The sequence below is a fragment of the Peromyscus maniculatus genome, chromosome 2 (genome assembly GCF_049852395.1).
Source record: "Peromyscus maniculatus bairdii isolate BWxNUB_F1_BW_parent chromosome 2, HU_Pman_BW_mat_3.1, whole genome shotgun sequence".
NCBI lineage: Eukaryota > Metazoa > Chordata > Mammalia > Rodentia > Cricetidae > Peromyscus > Peromyscus maniculatus.
In genome coordinates, this window is record NC_134853.1 from 112662733 (window position 1) to 112675567 (window position 12835).

Here is a 12835-nt window from a genome sequence, read left to right on the forward strand (position 1 = left end):
GCACTCCTGGTAGAGCCTAGCTGGATATGTTTTTAGCTTGGAAGAAAAGAGTAACTGTTAGGAATGGCATCACCATTGACCCCATGAATATATGGCCTTTAGTGTTCTTTGTATTTTATCCTCCCAAATTTATCCATAAGAATAATTTTTTAAAACAAACTGCACCAATGTTCTTCTTTATCGGCCCCTTTGGAATGGCTAGATTTAGTACTGCATGACTTTTCACAGTTCAGGAAGACATGGACACTTCAGAGGCCTGGCTTTGATGTTCCCCGTGGAGAGGACAGACCCAGACCCTCTGGCATCCTCTAGGTGTACCATGGAGCCTCCAGTCCTGGAGCCTGCTCTGCTCACACCCCTGCAGCGTGGGCTTCTGGAACCAGGGAATTCCGTGAGAGGACGTTCTGAGTCCTCCGTAAAGAGCCGATTTTTGTATATTTCTCCTGAGAAGAATGAGCATAGCTTTTAAGAGGTACAGAGTCTTTTTTTTTTTTTTTTACATTAAAAGCCTTCGGATTCCATTTGAACTGTTCCTTCCTTGCAAGGTACAATGTCCTGGCTGGGAAGAGGCTTTAATACCAGCACGGTAGTCCTTTGCTTCTCTTTGCTTTGCCAGTGAAACATTAACCATAATCTGATGTGTCAATACAGTCACCTCAGGTGCTCAGAATCATTTTAATTCCTCTTCCTGTCAAAACACAGTGTCAATACTGACACGAATTGCATTAAAAATATATGTGGAATCACCTGGAGAGTAGCGCTTTTTAGTGATGGGTCTCTTTAAAAGCAATGTCTGTCAAAGGTTCAATTTGAACTCTTCTTTTGCCTTTGAATTTCACAGAACAGATTTTTCTTTAACTTGACCCGTTTGCATCATTCAAATCTATCAGTGGAGGAAGAAGCTTTTCCCTTTACCTGACCCTATGGGAAATATTGTACATTTCCAGTGTGTTCTCTGAAGTGGATGTGTAGGATGACAGGTGAGGGGATGATGTCACTCACAGCTGGTGATTAAATACTGCCTTGGGACTAACAGAGTGTGCTTCAAAGGAAGAGGCGAGAAACAGGGATGATGCATATGAGTTTCTCATGTATTCTACTTGGGTACACAAATCACACTCATCTGATGAGTGTACAAAACAAAAGAATATAAATAAAAACCTGAGATTTCATTCTTAAGCAATATAAACTTCAAAGTGTGCGTGTATTTCCCATATAATATACCACAGTACCTACATTTTAGAAAAAGCAATGTGGGCTATATAATATTTAAATGTATGCTGTCTATAATACATAAAATGTATGTAATATATAATAAATACACTCACCAAATTTGATGTAGATTCAATGTTCTATATCACATAAAATAAAAAAACTAAGATGAAAATGTTTTATCTGTTCATAAATGTCATATTCATTGCCATGTGGCACACTGAAATCACCCAAGTGGCTTTTATAAATATGTTATCCTGTTATTTGAAGAAGTAAAATGACATTCTGGCATTATTTAGTAAATAATTTATTTAAGAGTGTGAGAGGTCCACGAATGTGTGTGTAGGAGACATACACTTGGCACACACTATTTTCTTGTTTGCAAAGACTTTAGGGATAAATGACCAGTTGAACTAAAAAGTGAAGTCCATTCTTTTTAATCTTGACAGTACTAGATTCTACCAACAAGAATGACCAGATTTGTTTTTAAGATCAACAAATGTATTTTAAAAGAATTCTGCTACTGTTACTCCCCCACCCCTGTGTGTGCACCTGCATTTTTGGTGTGATGGACAGTTTGTATATATAGATATATAGGCAAAGTTAATCCCTTTCACCCCTGACCTTTGTTCCACTAAACTTGTGCTTCCATGAGAAAGTGTGATAAATGCCAAGTACTCTGGACAAAGGATGTTTGCAGTAATGTTTGTTGTGTTGTAGCTTCAGCCATGAGTTTTCTGTCAGTTATTTTTTGCACTGCTCATATGGAATAGGTTGGACCATATATGGAATATAGCATCTGATGACAGTGAATCTTTTTAAAAAAATCAGTTAAAATATAATTATATCATTTCCTCCTTCCCTTTCCTCCCAAGTCTTCAATGGCCCCTTCTCTCTCAAAGTCATAACCTCCTTTTCTATGATTCTTCTTCTCTGTCTCTATCTCTGTCTGTGTCTCTCTGTCTCTGTCTCTGTCTCTGTCTCTGTTTCTCTCTCTCTCTCACACACATACACACAACTTTGAGTCTCTTTCATGTTGTTTGTATGTATATGATTTCAGGGCTGACCATCTGGTATTGGATAACCAATTAGGGGGCTCATCTCTGGGAAAAACTAATTCTCCCTCTCCCAGGCAGTGATACTGTTGAAGAATCATGTTTGTATCTTTCCTGTCATTTCTAAGTGACAACCGCTCACAGCAGACTTCCTGTTCCTTTGGTTATTACAATCTTCCTGTCCTCTCTTCTGTGATGCCCTGATCCGTAAGTATAAGAGTTGTGTGGCAGATGTATAAGTTGAAATTGGGAACTTCATGTCAGTTAATCTCTGCATTTTTACCAGGTGTGCTTTTTCTGTGATGGTCTTTACTGTGAAGATAAGCTGTTTTGATGAGAGGAGAGAGCTACACTTATCTGTGGGTGTAAGTTTGACTGTTTAGAATACACTTAAGAATTATATTGGTTTAATAAAGTGGCAGTGGTAGGCTCTCCTCTAACATCCATGATCTTATTAGCTATGGGTAGTCAGCTAGATTTCCAGTACCCAGCATGATTTCCTTCCTGTTGAGTAGGTCTTAAAATAAAGCTGGGCAGTGCTGGCACACACCTTAAGTCCCAGCACTCGGGAGGCAGAGGCAGGCAGCTCTCTGTGAGCCTGGTATACAGAGTGATTTCCAGGACAGCCAAAGCTATACAGAGAAACACTGTCTCAAAAAAATGAAATTAAAGAAATAAAAATAAAAATAAACTAAAGAAAACAAGGCTGGGGATAAGGCTTAGCTGCTAAGTGTACTTGTTCTTACAGAGGACCCAGGTTTGATTCCTAGCACCCACATGGTGGCTCACAATTGTCTAAACTCCATTCCAGAAGGACCAGACCCCTCTTCTTCTGTTCTTTGGACACTAGGCAGGCACATGGTGCACAGACATACATGCAGGCAAAACACTCACAAAATACTTTAACGAGCCTTGGACATTGGGCCATTCCACAGTGATTGTATTAGTTAGCTTTCTGTTGCTATAACAAAGACCATAACCAAAAGCAACTTGGGGAGGGAAGGGTTTATGTCATCTTACATTTGCAGTCTATCATCAAGGGAAGTCAGGGCAGGAACCTGGAGGCAGCCACTGAAGCAGAGTCATGGAAGAACGCTGCTTTCTGGCTCGCTCAGATTGCTTTCTTATACTCCACAGTGCAGATATCTTACCATGTTGGTCATTCCTGTGGTTCATAGGAAAGTTCCTACTGTCTTCCAGGCTAGAAATCTATATTATTTCAATATAGAATGTGCAGTGGAAAAAGTTTACTGGTGATTGTCAAAGGGTCAGTTGTCATGTTAGCAATGAAGAACTGAGTGCTTATAATACAAAGTGGGGGAGTGCAGGCGTAGATTGTATCATCCTTGTGGGCATACTTAGATGTTGCTTTTCCCAGAAGTCTAAAGCAGGGATTCTATCACAACATAATCTGGAATATAGCTCTGCATTTGCTCAGTTCTGTTAAGAGGGACTCACCACAAAGATGGGCTTAGATTATAGGGAGTATAAATGGTACACAGGGTCAGGTAGTTTTGAAGGAAAGACAGGCTGTGCTCTGGAAATTAAGACATTGTCCAGCTTGGCATGCATATGGATTTAGCAAGTTAGAAGTCACTCTTATCCTCGGCTCCCATCTTACCCCTCCAAAGCAACACTGCCTCCTCAACATCAAGCAGATCTCTTAGTTGTAGTTGCAATTTGTTTTTTTTTTTTTTTTGGCCGTCAACTAGCTCCCAAATAAAGACATGGAGACTTATTATTAATTATGAATGCTCAGCCTTAGGCTTGTTCTACTAGTTGTTATAACTTAACTTAACCTGTTTTTATTCATCTAAGTTTTGCCCTGGGGCTTTTTACCTTTCTTCCATTCTGAATGTCCTACTTGCCCCCTTCCTTTGTATCTGTCTGGCTGACCCCTGGTGTCTCTTTTTCTTTCTTCTTTAGAGCCTGAATTCTTCTTCCTACTTACTCTCCCCTCCTGGAAGTTCCACCTATACCTCTTCCATTGCTTTTTATTAGACTAATCAGGTGCCTTAGGCAGGCAAGGTAAACAAATGCAACACATCTTTACATAGTTAAACACATTCTGTAAATGAATGTAACACATCTTTTATATAGTTAAACTAATATTGCACAATACTTAGTTCCTCTCCAAATGCAACTCTGTTATTATAGGTCCCCTTACTTTGTGTATTTTCTAGATGACTAGATGACTGGAAGTTATCTTTTTAGTTTATTCTTCAGTGTGATTGATCCTAGGGCCTTGTGCATACTAGTACCACCACTGGGATATATCATTTGCCCTTTTTGTGTTCATTTTTTTTCCTGTGGGGAGCAGAGGAAGCCTTGAGTGAATGTGTAAAGAGAAGATGAAGTTCTGAGTCCCTGTGTATTGTTGGCATGGCCTCGATCATGTCAAGGACCAAGTAATTCAGACATATGGAAAGGGTAAAACGTTTCCCCTCAGTCAGGCTCAGAGGTTATTAGAGCCTTCCTCTGGTCTGTGTGAATGTTGATAGTGTGTGTAAGTATGAGAGCTTTCAAATGATTAATCAGTGTGTGCAAAAACTAGCAACCATAGCTTCTTCCTCCAAGATGTTTACATCCTGAGACTGCTTCCCTACAGAGAACTCCTACCAATACTAGCAAACTCTTCCTCCTGTGATATACATGATCAATGTGCTGAAGTTCCAGATTGTTGCATGGTTGGTGCCACTACATTAGAGTGCACATGGCCCACCTGATCCCAACTTTTCAGCATACGTGTATATGATCTGTGTTTCTGTCATTTTTTCATTCCTTTGATGCCCCTAGTCAGGGGTCTAGCATTCAAGCCATTCCAGATGCAGCATTCTTTTACAAGACATGCCTCACTAATTCGTCCAGGTTAGCTTTGAATTTATGACCTTCTTGCCTCAGTCTCTGAGTAGCTAGGATTGCAGGCCTGTGTCACCATGCTTTGCTAATGTCATTTGTTTTTTTTTTTTTTTAAATCTATCATATTCCTCCAAACTGTACTGTTTTCTAAGGCTCCATGCTCAGCAGGATCTTTCTGACAACACGCTCATCATTCTTTCTTACATTTTCTACCTTTTCCTTTTAAACCCCTGAGTCATTCTTTCAGAATCAGGATTTATATCACTCCTCCCTTCACTGGTCTGATTTAAGATTCCCCCTCTGAGTGTTCATGACACAACAGCTTGTTTTAGCTTTAGCCTTCCCTTCTGATTTATTATAGGCACCTCTTGACAATTGTCTCTATAACTCCTGCCTTTCAGAAGGTAAGTCCCTTGAAGTAAAGGGTCGTTACACTGTGTTTTAATACCAGAATCTGGAATAGAATAGGTTCCAAAGAAGAGTTTTAAAAATTACATAATAGATGTACATTTATTTCAGAGAGTATAACACTAGGTGGCATGTGGCCAGTGAAAAAGTGTACATTTAGGAGATTAGCATAGTCTAGTGCTAGTGACAGGTATGCATCTGAAGAATTCCCTTTTCTGCCTGCCTCCCTCACCTCTACCAACACCAATTTTGATATGATAATCCTAACTCAATTTGAGATGAAGCATGTGAATTGTTATAAGCCATTTTCTTTTTAAAAGTAGATTTATTTTATATTTTTCATTATACATATTGAGTATATGCATATTAACTATGTGAGTGCAGTGCTGATAGAAGCCCCCTGGAAACAGAGTCACCGTATTTGTAAGTAGCTTGGCAAAGGTGCTGGGAAACAAACCTCTGTCCTCTGCAAGAGCAGCGATTTCTCTTTAGTGCCGAGCCATCTCTCCAGGATCAAAAGATGTTTATGAATAATATAATTATAGTTCTTGCTGTTGGAAGAGAGGTCTTCTTCTTTCATTTGATTGTCTTTATTTCTGGAGATTTTACATTTCATAATAATGATAATATAAATTAACAGTCATAAAAGTCTCCCCATAATTCAGATATATACGTGACTTCATATATCAACCCCCCCTTAAAATTCTTTATATAAATTTTTATTGTTTGAACTTATAATTACATTATTTTCTCTTTTCCCTTTCTCCTTTCCAACTCTCCCATGTACTCTTTTTCTTTCTCTTTCAAATTCATGGCCTCTTTTTTCTTCAATACACACACACACACACACACACACACACACACACACACACAATTTATACACACATAACACACACACACACACATATATGCATAAATGCAGCCCAGTCAGTCTTTACAAAGTTTGTAAATATAAGCATGCCATCTCAGGGCTGACCGATTAGTAACCATTTGGGGAGCTCTTCCCTGAGGAACAGCATTGGTGCTGCTCTTAGCACCCCCAGTGGCCTGGAGTTCTTTGTCTGGTATTGGGACCCCACAAACTTTTCTCCTTCTATGTTAGCATGTCCATTGGTGTCACTGTTGTTCAGATCTTGTTTAGGCAACCATGTGGATGAGGCTTCATGAGTAGAGCCTCTATGACATTTCTATGAGACAATCTCAGAGCAAACTCTCTGCTCTTGTTCCCCTGGCTCTTTCTGCCCATCTCTTCTGCAGGGAACTGTGGGAACTGTGGTGTAGATATATACTTGGGACTTGGTACCACACAATCACTTGCTCTTTGAATTTTGATTTGTTGTTGTTTTCTGTAATGGCCTCCATCTGTTGGGAGGTGAAGCTTCTTTGATGAGGGGTGGAAATTACACTTATTTGTAGGTTTAAGGAAATGTAACAATTGATAACACACACTGTCGAGGATATGGGGCAAAGGGAACCCTCATTCGCTGTTGGTAGGGTTGCAAACTGGTCCAGCTACCATGGAAATCAGTGTGGAGAACCCTCAAAGAGCTAAAAATAAATCTACCATAGGACCCAGCTATATTGCTACTTGTCAGTTTTCACAAAGGTGGGGACATCCTACTCCACAGATACTTGCTCAGGCACATTTATTGCCACTCTGCTGATAGCAGTTAGGGAATGAAACAACCTGAATTTCCTTGAGCTGATGAATGGATAACGAAAATGTGGTGTATATACACTGAAGCCAAGAAAAATGAAATAACTATTAGGTACTCCGATATAACTAGGAAAGATCAAATTGAGTGAGGTAACCCAGGTCCAAGAAGACAAACTTCACATGTTCTTTCTTATCTGAGTTTCCTTGTTCTAAGTCCTCAGAGGCGAGGGTATAACCTAGAGTAACTGAGGAAGCCAGGAAGGTAAAAGATAACCAGGGTGAGGAGCAAGGGGATCAACAGAGAGAGGAATAACAGGGTCCAAATGATTTGAAGCAAGGGGATGGGAAACTTGGAGGGGAGGGTGATAAATACAGAAGGAGGCTGAAAAAACAGAAAGGATATCTGAAAGATCATAAGACATATTTATTTAACTACCAAATTTACATATAATACATGTAAACCTGTGTATATGTATACACAGAAACCTACACACACACACACACACACACACACACACACACACACAAATTGTCAAAGAAATTTTCTCAGCTGAACTTACAGTACTCCCCCAAGATCTATACATTAACAACCCCCAACACTAGGCATTAAAAGTCCCCTTTTGCATTGTTGGTTAGGGTTGTCCAAGAGAACCCTCAAATATTATAAGCTACTGTTATTGACCAATCTTGGCTCCAGAGGTAGAAGGTAAATTCCTATTGCTGAAGATACAATGCACTTCAGACACAGGACTCAGGACCCGAAATGCATCGGACGTGAAAACATCTTCCCTGAAGTTAGGTCCAATGGTACAGGAAGGCATCGTTCAACCTTCCAAGGGAGGGAAACAACTAATAGTCATGCCCAGCTATGTTGCCTATGGACCACAACACCAACCAGCAGGGCAGTAGTGGCACGCAATATCTTGTGGTAATAAACAGATCTCTAATTGGATTTAATGGCCTCTCACATGGGGAAAACTATGCCTGCTATTGGAAACATAGACAACTACCAAGGGCTAGTGAAGTCATGGATCTTGGAAAAGAACATACAATTGGCACTTTACTAAACTGGCACAATTTTCATCCACGTTCTAAATACCCTTATACCCACAAATACCTGTAGTTCTCACTCCTTTTCTCATTTTCAAGATTTTTCTCTTTTTCTCAAGATTTTTTTACTCTTTTCCAACAATTCCCTGTAGAGTAAGAAAAAAAGAAGGAATTTAGAATTTGGAATTGTGATTAAGTATGTCTCGTTCATCTCATTGCCTTGCAATCCAGCCACACTCCATGTTTACTCCATGTCTTAAATTTTACAACATAGCCCATTGCGCAGGAAAGTCTCTGGTGTTCACTGCCTCTGACTAGATGAGTACCACAGTTGTTTTCTTCTTCTTCTCTTACCTCCCTTCTCTGTGTGCAAGTGTTCAAGGAAAGACCTGAGATGGATGTTGGAAATCATCCCAAGTCACTCTTCTGCCTTACTCAGTGAGCAGGTTCTCACAAACTCAGAACTCTGTAGTATGGCTGGTTTTGCTAACAGCCTGCTCTGGTGGTTCTATTTCCACTTCTGAGGTAGAATTACAGGTGGGGACCCAGTGTTTATATGGGTGCTGCAGATCTGGACTCTGGTCCTCACACAAAAACTTAATCATTGTGCAATCCCCCAACGACATTGTCTACTTTTGACATTCAAAAACTCAGGAAAACAAATACAGTATATTTTCTCTTTTAATAAGAAACACATTTAAAGTATGTGTGTTTGTAAATCACTAAAAAAAAAAAAAGGACTACAAATGTGCAAGATATATAAAACACGTTTTCCAAAATTAGATTTAGGAGTACCTCTAGAATGTACTAATATACTCTAGTGTAAGAGTCAATACGTTACTATGATAACAACCTTACACTTGTTACATTTCACTTCACTTTGTTTATTTACTTACCAGGGAATGGACCTAGAGTCTCATGCACACGAGGCAAGCAGACTATTGTTGAACTACATCTGCAGTCAATGTTTAAAAATATTTTTACTTCACTATTTTAAGTCAGCATACAAGACAATGGATTTTGTTTTTCATTTTAATTGATTTTTAAAGTTAGCATACAAAGTAATATGTGTTTTTTTGCATTTTATGTGTATATATCATTTTCCTTAGTTGTAATTCACTCATGTCTGTCAAAACCTTCCTTGTGTTCTTTGTCTCATTCTATGTGCCTCCTAAAGTGGTCCTCCTTCTGCTCTCATCATACATATTAAATCACCTCGCTCCCCTTTCTCTCTTAAGAGTGCTTCTTCCCTCTCATTATTCATTATTCCTTTCCTAGTTTCCTGATCTCCCTCCCTCCCTCCCTCCCTCCCTCCCTCCCTCCCTCCCTCCCTCCCTCCCTCCCTCCCTCCCTCCCTCCCCCCCTCTCTCTCTCACACACACACAAACACACACACACACACAATTTTAAATGTAAGTCCTGTTTAAAAGAGAAAATGTACTGTATTTGTTCTTCTGAGTTTATTTTCCTCAACAGAATGGTATCTAATTCCATTTATTTTTCTGCAAATAACTGATTTCATGCTTCTTTACAGCTAAATAGAATTTCTTTGTATGTATGAACCACATTTTAAAAAATTGCTCATCTAGTGATGGACATCTAGGCTGTTCTCATTTCCTACCTGTTGTGAATAATGAAGGTATACACGTGGTGTGCAAGTATTTCTGTGGTGTGCTGACTTAGAGTCCTTTGTGAATATATGCAAGGATAATATAGACAGATCATAGTATAGTTCTATTTTTAGTGTCTTGAAGAAGTTACATACAAGTTTTCATAGTTTGTACATCAATTTACATACTACAATGGTGTTTAAGAGTTCTTTTTTTTTCTTCAGACCCTCCCTAGCATTTGTTGTCATTTGACTATGGTGAGATATAATCTATAAGGCATGTTTTTTTCTTTAAAATTTTTCTTGACATTATCATATAACTACATCATTTTTCATTCCCTTTCCTCCTGATCTCTAATTTTTGTTTATCAAATACCAGCATAGTGACATCAGCTTGTTTTCAGTTACTCTTTGCTTCATAGATTGATTTTTGTCCTTCCAACATTTTCTTTATGTCTTTGTTATCAAGTGTGTTTCTTAGAGGCACAGATAACTGGGTCTAGTTTTCAGGTAAAGTCAGTCCATCTATTTGTGACTAGAGGCCATTTACCTTTAAGTTTATTTTTGAGAGATGTTTATTAATTCCTTTAATTTTTTGTTGCCTGCTTTTTCTGCTTAGTTAGATTGTTGTTATTTATTTCCTCCCTTCTTAATGTCACAGATTTTCTGATTTTCTGTCAGCACAGTGGACTCTTTCTTCAATCTATTTTTGTCTAGCAATTTTTACTATGAAATTTGTTATTCCCTACTCTAATTATGGAGAATATCTTCCCTTATCTTCTGTGTATAATAATCCTTTAAATATCTTCTGGAGTACTGGCTTCCTGGTCATGAACTGCATTAGTATGTGATTCTCGTGAAAAGTCCTAAGTTTGCTATGACTTTTAAAAAGTAGCTTCGTATGGTATTCTTGGTTGGCAGTTATTTCATGGATTAGTGCTTATTATTCTGTGCTTTCCTGGGTAATAGAATGTTGATTGGCTGTTCTGCTGATGTACTTAACTGTAACACAAATCTTCAAAGGTCTTATAATTAAAAAAAAAAAACCCAGAGCTAGATATGAGGGTGAAAGCTGAAAGATCAGAGAAACAGAACAGCTAGCCACTAGTTCTTACCTCTATGAAATCCTCAGTCTAAGGAGAGTGAGTTCCTGTTTCCTCAAGCCTTATATACCTTTGTGTGTCCAGAAATCACTTCCTGGGATTAAAGCCATGTGTGCTTCCCAGTACTGGGTTTAAAGGTGTGTGGCAGCACTGTCTGGCTCTGTTTCCAGTGTGAATTCAAGAACTCAGAGATCCAGACAGATCTTTGCCTCCTGAGTGACACAGGATTAAGGGTGTGTGCCACTATTGCCTGACTGTGTCTAATCTAGTGGCTGGCTCTGTCCTCTGATCCTCAGGCAAATTTATTAGGATACACAATATATCACCACAATTGTAGATGAGTTGGCATTTTCCCATTACTGCTTTTAATATTGTTTCTGTGCTTTGTATTTTTGACATCTTGACTCTGTAATGTCATAAATAGGTTCTTCTCTGGTTTTGACTATCTGGGGTTCTAGATGCCTCTTTTGTTTTGGCATCTATTTCTTTGTCTATGTTTGTAGAAATTTCTGGTGTAATATACTTTCCATGCCTTTCATGATTATCTCAGATCTCTCGTGTCCCATGGCGTCTTAGGTTTTTTAATTTGTTCAGATACCACAGTTTAGGTCACTGTGGTCATGCTTCCTCCCTCCCTCCCTCCCTCCCTCCCTCCCTCCCTCCCTCCCTCCCTCCCTCCCTCCCTCCCTCCCTTCTTTCTTTCTTTCATTCTTTCACTATTGATGTTTAAAGGTAGTATTTAACTAACTTTGTCCTTTATCCCTCACATTATTTCTTCTTGGTTGAGTCTATTGGTAATGTTTTTAAGGATTTTTTATTTGATTCATTAAAATTATCATGTCTAATATTAATTTTTTTCAAAATTCCAGTTTCCTCAATGGATTTTTCTTCTATGAATTGTCAGCTTTTCATCTATAGTAGCAATTTTATTATGCACATTGTTGAAAATCTATTTTTCATTTTATTCTGATTCTTTTATAGGTTCTCATGAATGAAGTTCATTGCTCATAATCTTAACTGAAGTCTATATTTTGCATTTATTTCCAGGGGAAACAGAGAGTGTGAATGTGTGCTTATGGAGTAAACAACTCAATATATAGAATTGGATGACTAGAAGGAATCTTTGCTGTATTGCTAATGCATTGATCAGAAATTTTATTGCTTCTTAGTAAGGAATACTTAATGACAGGGTATTTACAGTACTCTGTCATCAGAAAGATAAATTAGACATATATGAATGATGATGACTCTAGGATTTAGGTTGCAGCTGATGTTAGGCAATTGTTTCTTTTAATCTTACATAGAGATAGTGAGTGGCTGAATGTAGAAGTAAGCAAGACAGATGTTCATATGTGTGCAAAGCCTTAGCATAAAGACTAATATGAAGAAAAAAGATAGATAATTTTATAATATAGAATAAGTAATCCCAGGTAAGAATCCAAGGAAGAAAACTTAGCAACAGCAGCTCAAATGTCTTGGGAAGGCTTCACATAAAAAGATTTGTACTGAGGAACACAAAGCACTGATGCTGGACAATATCTTGCAAAATAAAGTCTAAGCATATACTCAATATGAGAATCATGTCCTAGGTTTTATCATTTTACAGTTGCAGATTCCTATGGTATCTACATCTTCTTAGACAGATACCAGCTATGACCAAAGGTAGAATGGACAAAGTATATGTAACTCACTCTGTCCATTCTAACTCTGGATGTCTCTAGCTTTCTGCTGCATTTTGAGTTAAATAATTTTTCAGTAATTTATATCTAGTATTTTATTATTAACTTTTTTATAAACAGTTTGTAGAATTTTATGATTAAAGGGGGCATAAAATGACTTTTTATTTTGGCATAATTCCTGGAAAGAATTGTTCTAGAAATAT

At 38.3% G+C, this 12835-nt stretch overlaps 1 pseudogene; it reads left to right on the forward strand.

Moving 5' to 3' along the window:
- Nucleotides 1–319: 319 nt before the first annotated feature.
- Nucleotides 320–12835, forward strand: part of LOC102916159 (60 kDa heat shock protein, mitochondrial-like) — a 59403-nt pseudogene continuing 46887 nt past the window's right edge.